The 13,312-nt window shown below is 41.8% G+C and overlaps 1 protein-coding gene across 4 annotated transcripts in view; it reads left to right on the plus strand.

Moving 5' to 3' along the window:
* MACF1 (microtubule actin crosslinking factor 1) overlaps nucleotides 1-13,312 on the plus strand; it is a 305,107-nt gene that overhangs the window by 134,503 nt on the left and 157,292 nt on the right. The gene's annotated exons all lie outside the window — the stretch shown is intronic.

Here is a 13,312-nt window from a genome sequence, read left to right on the forward strand (position 1 = left end):
TAGAACTATCAAATGTTAGGGGATCAGTAAGATGGTCATTATAGTCAATCTCTGTTATTAGCGCTAATGAAGCAGAATAATTATATAGGTATAGGTCATGGTTTTCATATCAAGGGAGTATTCAGTTGAAGGAGAGGCTGGTTTCAGATTAAAAATTTGCTACTACTGATGAGGCTGGTAGTATTGATAACTTTATAAAGAGGTTTATGGTTCCAAATGTTTTAACACATGTGTGCTAAATGATAGGGATTCTTTTTATGTTAAGTTTTTAACTTAACATAAATAAAAATGAAAAGTTCAAGTACTCAGAAAAGTATATAACACATCTTTGTGTGTGTGTAGTCACTTTCACAGTTAAACAAATATTGTCCTAGCTGGTTTCGCTCAGTGGTTAGAACATCAGCCTGTGGACTGAAGGGTCTTGGGTTCGATTCCAGTCAAGGGCACGTATATTGGTTGCAGGCCCTATCCCCGCATGTGCAGGAGGCAGCCAGTCAATGTATGTGTCTCTCTCTCCCCCTTCCACTCTCCCTGAAAAGCTGTGGAAAAGATATCCTCGAGTAAGGATTAAAAAAAAAAGTAAACAGATATTTTTGTTATATTTGCTTCAGATTTTTTTCTGTTTCTCTTGAAAGAAGTAAAACATTTCAGATACGGCCAGTTTTCTTGCTCCCTCTGACCTGCAGGTAAATACTGCCCTGAAGTTGATGTATATCATTCTCATATATGCTGTTGTACCTTTAAGACAGAAGAGGTATTCATAAACAATGTGTGCTGTTATTTGTACGTTTTCATATTTGACACAAAGAGTATCTTCTACCTATCCTGCCTTCTTTAATCTAAACTTTTTTTTGAGGTTTATTCATGTCGACAAAGGAGGACCTGATTTGTTCATCTTAAGTAGTTTATTTGGACTGTAGTGTGAGTGAGCAGAGCCCCTGCAGCTGTGCAACAGCTATTATTTGCAGTCTGTTATTTATGAAAAAGGTATTCATTACTGCATTTAACACCTATGTACATGTGTTCTTATGCATACAAGCAAGAGGGCATTTGGGGATAGATACCTGGACTATAATTGCTGGGTTGTACACCTTCCTTTATTTTACCAAATGACTCTCAGAAGCACTGTATGGCTTACAGTGTTGTGTTGGGTAACACCTACTACCATTCGACATATTTGTTGTGTGGACCCCTGCACTAGGATGCAAGCTTAATGACAGCAGGGATTTTGTCTCTTTTGTTGTTTTCTTTGACTGGCATAGAATAGGTACTCCATATGTGTTAAGTGAATGAGTATTTCATGAATTTGATCTCAAAGAGCGTGGTAGGGTAGACCAGAGAAATAGACTGATGTCTACTTTCCTGTGCCCACTCGTTGATGAGCGAGTAATCAAAGACCAGCTGATTTTTGGGAGGTTACACATCCAGATAAAGAGAAGTTCTTGAAATTCGTTTTCCAACTCTTAATTGTTTATTAAATACTAGTGTATATCCAGTACTCTGAAATTTAAAAACTTCAGGGAGTTCAGGTCAAGAGTGATCTTAACTACTAGGTAGACTTGAGGTTTACGTTTTTGTGTAGTTTACAGTGCTTAACGCTTGGCCTGTGGATGAGGCACCGTTCATGTTTGTGGAATGAATGAGCGAGTTCTTTCACTCTGTAGTCTCACTATGGCTGTCTTTGTGGGAGACCTATGGAGAGTAAGTAAACAGTTAATGAGAAAAAGCCAAAGGAGAAGACAGGCAGAATAGTAGGCCCTAGAAGTGCTTTCCCAGAAGGCAGCAGTCTGCTTGTTAAGAGCTCAGGCTAAATGAGAAAAAGACCCAGGGGAAAGCCCTGGTGATCCGAGTTAACTTAGTTCAACAGTGGAAGCAGAGCTCCTGCAAAGAAAAAGAAGCACCCAAACTTTGGACCTTGGAACATACCTTTTTCCTTAGAGTGTAGTCAAGAAAAAGAGTATATTAGGGCCCTGGTGGTGGTGGTGGAGTGTCTCATATCTTTTAGCTGTAGTTATAAATAGGAAGAAAAGGGATTTACTGTAAACCCGGCACTAAGCCAAGCACTTTATAGACATTATCTCAATCACCCTTTCTACAGCCCCATTAAGTAGGTGGTAGTATCCATATTTTACAGATAAGGAGACTGATCACCTAGCAAGTTAAGCTGCTTAACTGCTAAGTTAACAGAGCTGGGAATTTGAACCTAGGTCTACTTAACTAAAATATCTCTGCTCCTCCCTAGACCAGTTTATCTTTGGAGCAGAAGGAAATAAAGACCTGATTTTCCAACATAATGCAAAAGTTTAAAAAGAAAATGTTCCCCGAAGTAAATATGCTCAGTTCTGTCAGGCTTCTCTGAAAAACCTTACAGCAGCAGCAACAGCAGCAGCAGTCATATTAAACAGCTGCCTCTCTCTGCCCTGAGTTGATCAGTTTCAGGAATTTGGTTTGCTTGTACTTCATGAATAAAATTCAAGCTTAGGCCTTAGGGTAGGCATCTTAAAAGTTCCAGTTCTCTTGACTGGAGGAATGAAGTCCTGGTGCCTGCCTAGAGAATTGTATAGGAATGTCAGATTTTTTGCTGAGTAAATGATTTCTGGTAGTCTGATTAAGTTTCTGTCCCAGGCTAATCCCCTTGTCTTGTTTCTTGCTGTGGCACATGATGGCCATAAGATGGTGCTGCAGCTTTGCTGTCGGCCTTAGGAACCGGCTAAGGGGAGAGACACCTGCTGCAGCTGTGAAGCAATGGGGAGCATCAGTAGGGTCTCAGAAGTGGTTGTGTGGGAGCTGTGGATTTAGGGCTTCTTGTTGCTGTCCTTTTGTGGACGGTGATTTTTAGGTTTCCAGGAAAGATGGTTAGGGCTGTACTGATACAGGTCTTTAGGGCTGACATAGCTTGAGCCAGGCAGCCTTCTTCTCTCTGTTTGTGGGCTGGGTCCTTTTGGCATAAACTAAATAGCTGCAGCCAGAAAGAAACGCATATAACTCCTTTCCTTCTGCTCCATTCAGAGCCCTTTGGGTTGTGGTGGTATCTCATGTGCCAGACACCATACTAAAAATTGGGGCGGGCAAATCCCATTGACATAACAGGGTGACTTTTGAATCCAACATCTTAGCCCTGTTCTTCAGTCTTCGTGCCCTATTGCAAAGTAAAAACCATCCGGGCCCCATTTTAGCAACTCCCTTCCTTGCTCCCAAATAGCAAGTGTTATCTTTGTTCGAGCCCTTGGTCCAGGTGAGTCTAGTTGCCAGTTCAAAACAATGGGGGATCTTCTTCTTTTACTTAACTGAGTACAGACTTCCATCCCTGCCACAGTTAGAAGCTCGTGTGACATGGGGTTGAAATTAAAAGCCTTAAATAGGAATTCATGTTCTGGCTTTGCCACTTACTAACTGTGTAGCCTTGAGCAAACCAATCAACTTTCTTAAACCTCTGTTTCTTTACCTGTCAAATGTAAAATAATAGTTTTGACCTGTTATGGTTACTGTGAGAATTAAATAAGATAATCCATAGCTTAGCACAGGGCTTAGCACAGAACAGACGCTAAAATAATGTTAGCTGTCAGCAGCACCAGGACTACCATTGTCACATATCCTTCAGCAGAGACGCTGCCTCTGGTATTTGGAAGTGGTGTCCTTTTTACCGGGAGTCCAGATCCTGTACTCGGAACTGATTTCTAGGCTTTTCCCATGTGTCAGCAGATTTAACAGGTATTTCTCTCTCTCTAAGGAGGGAAATAAATGCTACAAGATACCAGATCTTTAAAGCCTGTTTCTCTTCTTAACTCTGAGAATTAGGTTCTAGTCTCAGGTTATAATTTGATTAACGTAATTTTATTTCTGGCCTGAAAAAAATAGAGAATATATCTGCCTTGTTTGATATTTTCTTATGGATGTCTTGGTACAACAATTGAAATCTACTTCCTTTCAGAGTCTGGGGCCATAATTGCAGCATCCCCAGCCCTGGTTCCACTTGGCCCTTCCCTTCCTGGTTGGTTCCAGCAGCGCTGGTTTGCTTTTCCCCCTTTCTCCTCCCCCTGCCTCTACGTTACCTTCTCCCACGGCCTCTCCTCTTCCCCCCTCCCTTTTCCCTTTACTCTTACAATCTCCCCCTCCTCCTCTCCCTCCCTAATTTCTCCCCTCCTCTGTTTCCAGCTCCTTTTTGCTTTCTGTTTGTGTTTCTGAGGGCAGTGCTCCAATTACCTCATATTTGGAGAGAGGAAGCTGCAGCCAATCCGCTTTCTGTCTGCTTTTAGGTCAAGTGATTTCTGAACTGCAGTGAGATGCTTTGAATTTGTCTTGTTGCAGCTCCGAGCCTGTAAGATGGCTGTCTGAATCGGCAGCGGCTGGAAGAGACAGAGAGAGGCGGGAGGGAGGGAGAAAGAATTGGAGGGATTGCCGGCACAGTGCATGTTTTTAAATGTGCATCTAATCCGATGAAGCCAAGATTGGGATTTCTCTGGGATCGTAGGACCGGCTTAGCTGCGTTTTTGCTGAGATTAGGAGAGGAAAGCGATGGGAAATTCACTGGGCTGTGTTAAGGAGCCAAAAGATTCAGTAGCTATTCCTGAGAAGGCTCCTATATCTCCTAAGAAAAGGGTTCGGTTCAAAAGGAAGTGGAGGGGGAAGAAAACCCCTACTCCAGAGTTATCCCCTGAGGAAGAACCCTTGGAAGGAACTGGAGTCATTGAAGAGACAGAAACCCTAACGAAGTTTATAGTGAGTCTCCAAAAGGAGGAAGGAGTGGGAGAGGTAGAACATCCTCCCCCAGACATTCTGCTGCCTGAGGACTCGGCCCCCAGCTCAGGAGTGGGAGATCAAGGGATGATTGTGCAGGTGAAGGAGAGATTCCAGGGGGAGATCCAGACTGCCCACCTCTTGCTAGAGAATGAGTCATCAGTTGCCGGAGGGGTCTGGGATTCCCTGGAAGAGGGGATGACTGTCATCGCTCACCTGCTTGATAACCCAGCAGAGAGGAACTGTGAGAAGTCGGTGAGCCAGCGGGTGGAGTTTCCGAGGACAGCGTCCTGCAGCAGCAGGGCCGTGCTGCTGCCTTTGCCAGGAGAGACTGCAGCGGGGAAAGCGGATTCTCAGCCTGGATGTCAGAGCAGCACTTTCTGCAGGACGGACTCCCCCAGCAACGCTAACACAGGACATGAAGACCAACTTTCAGAGGGTTGGAGTGTGGGGGGAGGAACAAAGGGTATTTTAAGTGCCCCTGAGACAGGTTCCTGGATTACAGAGCATTCTATCCCTTCATCACTATCGGAGCAGTCGAGAGGCCACAGATGCACAGAACCTGTCCACATGGGTCGCGTGCTGCCCCATGGTCCCCGGCTGCCTGCTTCTCAGAGTGATTTGTCTGTCAGTGGCATGACTGTGAGCATTGTGCCCTCCTCCTCTGGCTATGGCAGCAGTGGGCTACATTTACGTGGGATCCGGCCTAAAGAGGCAGAACCCGAAAAGAGTTCCACGTCATTCTCAGAAGAGGATGGCACCCTTTCTTTGGAGCCAAGCCACACCCCGTCATGGGGTCTGGAGGAGGTAGGTGGGCATGTCCAAGGGATATGCAAACAGCTGTTTGGATTCCTGGCCCTCAAACTTATTAAAGTGGAGTTTGGCGAGCAGTGAGGATCTTGGGGCTTTCTTCTCAAACTTGTCCCTATGTCTGGGAACTGGGAGTTAGTGACTGCTGGGCTTGGCAAACAGAATCTATTTCTGGTCTGCCCCTGGATGCTTGGAACCAAGTCTTGTCTCTGGGGAGTCCCTGATTTTGTGCAACTGTGCAGCATGATTGCTTGAGCTTTTGAGTGGGGTTATCTCTCAAGGTGCAGTGCTAGTTAGTACTTACTTTCAGGCAGGTGTGTTTATCAGCTTCCCTGCCACAAGGAGTCTGTGGTGTAGCACAAAGGATAAGGGAGGTCTGGCTAAGTCCCTGAAGTGAGTGGAGAAGGGGTGAGGAATGTTGAAGGACTGAGGAGCTATCTTCAGTGTAATTGCTCTTCTCCCCAGGAGAATGATGTTCTTACTAGAGCTGATGCAATCCCTCTCCTGGGAGACACAGCTAGTGACAACACTCAATATTTGTAGAGGTGGACAGGGCTAATCCTCCTTTGGTTCCTGAGTTTGCCATTAGAGAGGGACATGGGGTTATTTGGAGATTAATCCAGAGGAGGGGGTTAGGGCAGTTTGAAGGTTTGAGGACAGAAAAAGTTGGTTTTCTGATTGGATATATTTATAGCTCTGACACGTTTTTGTCTGTGAGGTATATATCCAGGCATAGGTGATGGGAGTAGTGATGGTGGTGGGTGCTGGGAATGTTTTTAGGGTCAAGCAGCAAATGGGAATTTAAGAGATCTGGATGCTGAGAAGGGAGGAGGATTTGGTAAGACGCTGGGTGGCACAGTGACTGAAGTTATTCACTAGTGACTGAAGAACTTTTGTTGGCATGTCAGCCTCTGCAGCAGAAGAAATAAACTCTTTAGGATCCCAGAGCAGCAAGGGGTGGAAGATGCGGTAGGGCTCTTTTCTTGCTGAGACCGAGGGCAGCTGCCTTGATGTCTGCAAAACAGGGATGTGGCCTATCTGCCGGTGCCCTGCTCCTCACCAGCAGCATGAGGCTGGGGAGAGACACGCGTTTTAAGCTGATGTGTTTACAATGTCCTCTTTGGGGATTAATTTCCTCCATAGATAGGCTCATCTCAGTTCCCTTTGTTATTACAGAGTTTGGAAACTCCCAACAGTTGGAGGGGAAAGTGACCATTGAAAAATATTCATTATATGGTTAGGCAAGAGGCCTCCTTGGGCTTTTCCATATAAAGTGTGTGTGTGTGTCTGTGTTTGTATCTGTGTGTGAGAGAGAGAGAGAAAGAAGGTGAGAAGGAAGGCAGCAAGGCTGCTAGGATGGGATGTACAAGTATTTTGAGTTTCATCGAAGAAGAGGGAATGTCAAAATCAGTTTTTATCTTTGTATGGAATGGATGTAGAATAGGGGATAAAACTAACTGCTGCACTGGTTGCTCTTTTGATACCACTGGCATTAAGTTGAGGTTGTGGAGGCATCATAATATTTTAGGATTCATGCTCATGAGTGAGTGTGAGATTTTCAGAAAGTTTGGAGTGTAAAATTTTAAGGGACTCCTAGTGGGAATCAGTTCTAGATAATGTACTATAGGTGACCATGGTGCTTAGTATGGGATTTCCTCACTGGGAGGGAAGGTTTCTAACCACTCCATGAGAAGTCTTAAAGAAAAGACTGGTGGGAGAAACCTTTGGGTCATGATCAGTAGTTTGGCAGTATCGATAGTGGTGTGATTCTTTTGCTATTCAGTATGTGAGTCAAATTGGTATGTGGGATTTTCTGGGCAGCCAAGCTCTGCATCCCATCCCTCCTACCTGTTTAGATCAGACACAGTCAGATTACTCAGCTGTAAAACTCTGCCCAGTCTGAAAAACTACATGACTGTCAGTTTAGATGGCTGACACATTTCTGAGACTCTGTGTCCATTGTGTGATGTGGAGACCACAGACTGACCATCCCATATGACAGAGAAGATGTAACTTCTCAAGATAAATGTGAAATCCCTGCAGGATGTAAGTCCTCAGGCAGTAGGGGCCTGAGAGCCTCACTGGACTCTTAAGGAACCATCTTCAGGAGCTGCTCCATCACTAGCAGGCTGTGCATAAGGCCTGAGGACAGCAGAAGTCAGGGAGACACAGGCATTGTGTCTGACACTGCAGGTGTATGAAATGGAGTTGAGACTTGAGGTGAGAGCATCTGACTGGAGCCTGAGTTCCCTCTGCTGAGGGCGAGAATGCTGGGAGGACACGGGTCAGGGGAGCAACTGTGGCTAATCACACCAACTCCTTCCCGAAGAGGAGACAGCTGGCAGCTCAAGAGTGGATTTTATTTATTTATTTTTTTGTGTGTTTGTTTTGTTTTTAATATGTTAGAGTAGTAACCCTTCTCAGAAAATAATTCAGGTTCCACAGTGGTATCTGTCCTTGGCATAACTCACGTCGTGTGGTCTCTCTTGTTGATCAGTCCAGAGCATATCAGTGCTAATGGGACCAGGTTGTGGCTGGACATACACTTTGCAGTGGGTTTTCAGGAATAGAGAGAATGAAAACTTGTAATTCTTATGTGTGCAGGGTTTAGATAATAGAAGATAAATGGTCTGCTTCCTGTTCACCTGGTATAGTTGATTCTCCCCTTGTCAAGAAACAGCTAACACAGAAGCAGGATGGCAGGGGCCAGCTGACAGAAATGGTTTTCAGAGTGACAAGTAGATGAGGATTTGGAGCTGGATGGGAGCAGGTTAACAGCGTTGTACTTTGATGTCAACCAAAGCCTTCTCTGGCCCATTCCTTCTCTCAAGAGGACTCCCTATTCCCAGCTGCCTTCAATGTTCACAATATCTGGCTTTTGGAACAAGGAAAATTGTTGGAAATCCCTTCCTCCTCCCTGTCTTGGCTCCCACTGCCAATTTCTTGCCCACACTGTTAGTGGATTCTATTGAATAAAGAATTTGGTTCTGTTCCAGTGTCCTTGCGACAGACCCAACAGTCCTTACAGTCTCTGGTGATAGTCAGATCTAACACTGGGAGCTAGTAATGCTGAGAAAGAGATCAGTTGGTATATTATTTTCTGGGCTTAGCCTTTCAATTTACAAGTATCCCTTTCCGATTTCTCCTCTTCAATTATAGGGAAAGTTGTTTTACTAATACTGGTTTTGTATTGTAAGAAAAGAGCAATGTTAACTAGATGATACTATTGTAGGAATGTAGCAGTTAAAATTACAGTTAGAGTTGATTTTTCCTTTTCAAAAAAATTTTACTCGCCCTAGCTAGTTTGGCTCAGTGGTTAGAGTGTCGGCCCGAGGATTAAAGGATGCTGGATTCAATTCCTGCCAAGGGCACATACCTCAGTTGTAGGCTTGATCCCCTGCCCCAGTTGGGGCATGTGTGGGAGGCAACCAATCCATGTGTCTTTATCACGTGGATGTTTCTCTCTCTCTCCTCCTTCCATTCTCTCTGAAAAGTAATGGAAAAAATATCTTCAGGTGAGGATTAAAAAAAAAATTTTACTTAATTAAAAACATTGCTAAGGAATCATAATTATTTTTAAGGTATAAAAATGGTGGTGTGATTATGTTTAAAAGAGTCCTTATCCTTTAGAGATACATACTGAAGTATTTATGAAAGAAATGATGTATGTGGAATTTGCTTCATAATAATAGGGGAGGGGTGTAGTGTAGATGAAACAAGATAAGTTATGAGTTGATAATGGTTGAAACTGGGTGATAGGTACATAGAAATTCACTATTCTATTCTGTCTCTTTTTGTATATATCTGAAATTTTTCATTTCAAATGGAAAGTTAAGAAAAAAATAATAAAATTATTATATGATGCATATACAGAAAAAGGACTAATATCCAGACACAGGAAATGTAGTGTAGGAGTAGAGGCTGAGAGTGAGGAGCGAGATTGGCTGAGTTGGACTTTCTGCTCTATTACTCACTAGCAAATTACTTAACTTCTCTGTGGCATAATTTCTCCATTTGTAAAATGAGGATAAAAATAGTATATACTTTGTAGGGTTGCTGTGAAAATGATACAAGAAAATTAATACAAGTAAAACACAATAGATGTTATTATATCATTATTTAAGGAACCACTACAAATAAATGAGAAAAAGGTAAATGTTCTAGTAGAAAAATAGGGGAAAGCCCAGGAAAAAGCAGCTCTCAATAAAGGGAACCCAAATACCTCATACACATGTGCCTTCTCCCTAGTAATCAAAGACACAGGAATCAAAACAAGATATATTTCACACTCACCATATTGGCAGAAAATAAAAAATCTGGAAATACTTGGTGTAGGCGAGGATGTAACATCATAGTGATAGAAAACCTCATCATACCTTTTGGGTGGAAGTACAAATTGCTACTATTATTTGGAGAGTAGCTTGATACTATTTAGTAGAATTGAAAAATACCCGTAGTCTGTGACCCGGGATTTCTGTTCTGGTTATGTTCCCTAGAGGCCTCCAAGATTCTGATTTGAATACTGACCCCTGACCTCTACCTAAGTCTGATGTTGGTAAAACACAGCTGTCATTAGAACCCTCTATCCGGGCATTTGTCATGAATAACTGCGCTGTACCCGTGTCTGCTCCTGAGTGAAAGTTTTTAAAGTCTGATGACGATGAGGTCGGCTAGAAACTTCAGGACATGAGAATGGAGTATCTGTTCATTACACCTAGTCTCATCCCCTGAGACTTATATAGATTTATACAACGTCCAAACTTCTCAGCCTGGTGTTCCAACCACACTCCACACCCCATCATCTACCTAATCTCTCCTATATCAGTTGTCAGTTGGAACCTTCTTATTTTAACAGCTCAACCCCTTAATCATCTACTTTTCCTGTTTCAACTTATTTCAACTTCCAATCTTTGCATCTACTTTCTGCCTGGAATTTGTTTCCTCTTTCTCTTTGTCTACTCTATACTATCCTTAAGTATGACTTTAAATTATACTTCTTTAAGAAATATTTTTTATCACTGGAGCCCATACTAGTTTTTGTTCTGCTGAGATCCTCTTTTGGATATCATTATATACTATATTACTGTTGATCTTTTGGGGCCTTAAGTTATGTGTAACCCTTTCATGTGATCTACCACATATGACTAAATATATAGTAAGATCCCCACACAACAGAAATTAGCCTTCAGAGAAAAAGGATTCTATTTGTATTTGACTTTATAAAGTCTTTGTTATTGGCCTCTCAGTGAAGTTATAGTCGTTTCATGAAAAAGGATGAATGAATTTGGGTCACCATCTGCTAGTTCAATTTGTATCAATTTTTTTGTAGAGATAATTGGTTAAACAAAAAAGAGACCAAAAATCTAAGAAAGTTTTAGTTATTGTTCTTGGGAATTTAACCTCCTAATTTGACATATGGAATGTAATTGCATATAAGTAGTAATCATATTAAAAACTTAAAAAATCACATCACTTATCAAACACACACAGACAGCAAGTGGTCACATTATGGAAATCATAAATGGACTCTAATAGAATGAATGAGAAACAAAACTAATCCAGTGTTATGCAACTGGATTCTCGTGGCTGGGAGTGAAATTTCCAGTGACTGCATGATTCAGAAGAGTGCTATTGTATCTCAGAAATCTTAAAAATAAATGTAGAGGCCATTTACTAGAATATTCACTCAAGTAGTAGCTTTATTTTTTAAAGTAGCTTTATTGATGAAAAAGACATTGATGTCAGAGATGTAGAGTTTGAATAACATGGTTTTGTGAAATGTAAAAGTAGAAGCAGCATTAAATTAATGCATTAGATATACTGCTTAATTTTAAACCAGTGTATGTGTAAATAACTTTGTAAAAGTTTATATGTTCAAGAGGACCACAGAGCTTCCCTTCCTCTATTTCTCTCTTCCGTCCACCTGTTATCATTTTGGGAAATTTGGGGACTGCCTTATTTTAGCCAGATAAGGCATGTCTTAACCAAGTTCTTGCAGAGCAGGCATGTCCATTTTTTGTTTCCCCCTTTTCACCTGGCTAACTTTTACTCATTTCTTAAAACTCAGCATACAGGTTGCTGCCTCAGAGAAGTTCCTTGGCATTGCGAGTTTGGGTTACTTGCTTATCTCTGTCACAGCGTTGATCTCTCTGTATAGTATATTGTCTCCCCTACTAAATTGCTTGAACTTGAAGCTCAAGGTTGTGCTTTTATCTTGAGATACCAAGAACTTAAGCACAGCTCCTTGAACATAGTCGATGCTCAAGAAATAACAGAATAAATAAATGGTGTTAGACTTTTTCTGTTCTTCTCCTTGGTGCCTAGAATTGTGTTAAGCACAGATAAGATGTTGTTTAGTATACTTATTGAATTATTAAGAACAAATTAAGTTTCTAAATATGTTGCAGAGAGGGGATTAATCAATCCTTTGTAAGTGTGGGTCGAGAGAGAATTCAGGTAGATGTGCATGGTGTCTGGAATGGTATTGAGGCAGTTCTTCCTCTCCAAAAGGCTTCCTTTTAAAAATCTAGATGAGGGAGAAAGCTCCCTGACACTGAAGCTGGGTTTCTGCATTTGGGAGATTAAGGTAAAAGCTTTTGTGTGTTGCAAAGGACAGCTCTGTGCACATCACATACGAGTATTAAATGAAGAGATGGACAAAAGCCAAATTTAATTACTGAGATGGTTGTGACAGTAATCCCATTTTTCTCATCCAGTTCATGGGCTAGGAAGGACCTTAATCCAAATAGGTTCCCTTGGGACCCAACCACTTCCCCCATCTTATTATATTTTTGTGGAAAATCTGAAGTAATGCTGTTTATTGAACTATTTTCAGTGCAGTATACAAAGATACTGTGATCAGCAGATAGGTGATGCCATCAGAGAAATTGACTATGGTTGTAACAGATATACAATGTCAGTTAATTAACTGGAAATTTTTTTTTTTTTGAGTAAAAAACACAAATACTCAGATTTCATTTTGCTTATTCAAGTTCTGTCTCTTTTAACTTCAACAAATCTATTTTCTGTTTCCAACAATGTGTTACCTTAATATGTATGTGAAGCGGCTACAGTGAAAGTACTGGGATAGGTGGTAGTGAATGGTATCTAGTTATTGAAACAAACAGCTAGAAATGTTAAGGAGAACTAGAGTAGAATTGGTACCAGGGAGGGTCTGTTTTCACCAGACTCGAAGGATGATGGGTTGGGCGCTGTTACCCATTGTTGTTGGGTCCTCAGCTTTGCAATTCTGTAGCGCCCCCCCCCCCCACTGTAGTGGATTGATTTACAGTGTGATAATACTTGTTAGAGATTGATTGATATAAATTAATTTACAATAAGAATTACAACTGCCCAGTGCTATAGTATTTGAAACAGCCACTTTGCATTTTGTTGCTTTACAATATAATATGGGAAGCAGATAATAATCTGAAGGTTGTCAGGTGAATATGGAGTCAGAGCAGAGAGACGGGGTGGAAGACAGATTTGCAGGATGGTCTTACAAGCTGGCATCATCAGAGTTTAGCAGCCTGATTTCTCCTATAGGAATGTACCTATCAAGGGGACGAGAATCCTGGAATGTGCTGGTTAGGGCACCATGTCACCGTCACAATCTTAGAGGCCACACTTACTGATTTCCCTTTTCTAGACTCCATGCAGGCTACCCATATTCTTTTGTTCTCATAGCCTTTCTTCAGACATCTTAGTAAGATTTATTAGCCTGCAGCTTTCTTTCATACTCAAAAAAGTATTAGTTAAAAGTTCC

This window comes from Miniopterus schreibersii (genome assembly GCF_964146895.1).
Source record: "Miniopterus schreibersii genome assembly, chromosome: 8".
NCBI lineage: Eukaryota > Metazoa > Chordata > Mammalia > Chiroptera > Miniopteridae > Miniopterus > Miniopterus schreibersii.